Raw genomic sequence first — 1,826 nt, forward strand, 5'->3', positions numbered from 1 at the left:
AACATGCCTAAATAAACTGAAGATCACATTTATCTAAAGCATTATTACTACTTTAATCTCATCTCGTGGCATCCCATTACATTTTTAACCATAGCTGATTGTAGAGTCATAACTAGCTAATTTTACTAAATGGGAGTGTTCATGGTATTTAATCCTGACTCAGCTGCTGCTAAACTAACAACAATTATATTAAAATTTTAGCCTCCTTTTATTTATTTTTTTTAATTTTATTTTATTTTTAAACTTTACATAATTGTATTAGTTTTGCCAAATATCAAAATGAATCCACCACAGGTATACATGTGTTCCCCATCCTGAACCCTCCTCCCTCCTCCCTGCCCATACCATCCCTCTGGGTCGTCCCAGTGCTCTAGCCCCAAGCATCCAGTATCGTGCATCGAACCTGGACTGGCAACTCGTTTCTTACATGATATTTTACATGTTTCAATGCCATTCTCCAAAATCTTCCCACCCTCTCCCTCTCCCACAGAGTCCATAACACTGTTCTATACATCAGTGTCTCTTTTGCTGTCTCGTACAAAGGGTTATTGTTACCATCTTTCTAAATTCCATATATATGCGTTAGTATACTGTAATGGTGTTTTTCCTTCTGGCTTACTTCACTCTGTATAATAGGCTCCAGTTTCATCCACCTCATTAGAACTGATTCAAATGTATTCTTTTTAATGGATGAGTAATACTCCATTGTGTATATGTACCACAGCTTTCTTATCCATTCATCTGCTGATGGACATCTAGGTTGCTTCCATATACTGGCTATTATAAACAGTGCTGCGATGAACATTGGGGTACACGTGTCTCTTTCCCTTCTGCTTTCTTCAGTGTGTATGCCCAGCAGTGGGATTGCTGGATCATAAGGCAGTTCTATTTCCAGTTTTTTTAAGGAATCTCCACACTGTTCTCCATAGTGGCTGTACTAGTTTGCATTCCCACCAACAGTGTAAGAGGGTTCCCTTTTCTCCACACCCTCTCCAGCATTTATTACTTGTAGACTTTTGGGTCGCAGCCATTCTGACTGGTGTGAAATGGTACCTCATAGTGGTTTTGATTTGCATTTCTCTGATAATGAGTGATGTTGAGCATCTTTTCATGTGTTTGTTAGCCATCTGTATGTCTTCTTTGGAGAAATGTCTATTTAGTTCTTTGGCCCATTTTTTGATTGGGTCATTTATTTTTCTGGAGTTGAGCTGTAGGAATTGCTTGTATATTTTTGAAATTAGTTGTTTGTCAGTTGCTTCATTTGCTATTATTTTCTCCCATTCTGAAGACTGTCTTTTCACCTTGCTAATAGTTTCCTTTGATGTGCAGAAGCTTTTAAGGTTAATTAGGCCCCATTTGTTTATTTTTGCTTTTATTTCCAATATTCTGGGAGGTGGGTCATAGAAGATCCTGCTGTGATGTATGTCAGAGAGTGTTTTGCCTATGTTCTCCTCTAGGAGTTTTATAGTTTATGGTCTTATGTTGAGATCTTTAATCCACTTTGAGTTTATTTTTGTGTATGGTGTTAGAAAGTGCTCTAGTTTCATTCTTTTACAAGTGGTTGACCAGATTTCCCAGCACCACTTGTTAAAGAGATTGTCTTTAATCCATTGTATATTCTTGCCTCCTTTGTCAAAGATAAGGTGTCCATATGTGCATGGATTTATCTCTGGGCTTTCTATTTTGTTCCATTGATCTATATTTCTGTCTTTTTGCCAGTACCATACTGTCTTGATGACTGTGGCTTTGTAGTAGAGCCTGAAGTCAGGTAGGTTGATTCCTCCAGTTCCATTCTTCTTTCTTAAGATTGCTTTGGCTATTCGAGG

Source organism: Bison bison, unplaced genomic scaffold, assembly GCF_000754665.1.
Source record: "Bison bison bison isolate TAMUID 2011002044 unplaced genomic scaffold, Bison_UMD1.0 scf7180017864062, whole genome shotgun sequence".
NCBI lineage: Eukaryota > Metazoa > Chordata > Mammalia > Artiodactyla > Bovidae > Bison > Bison bison.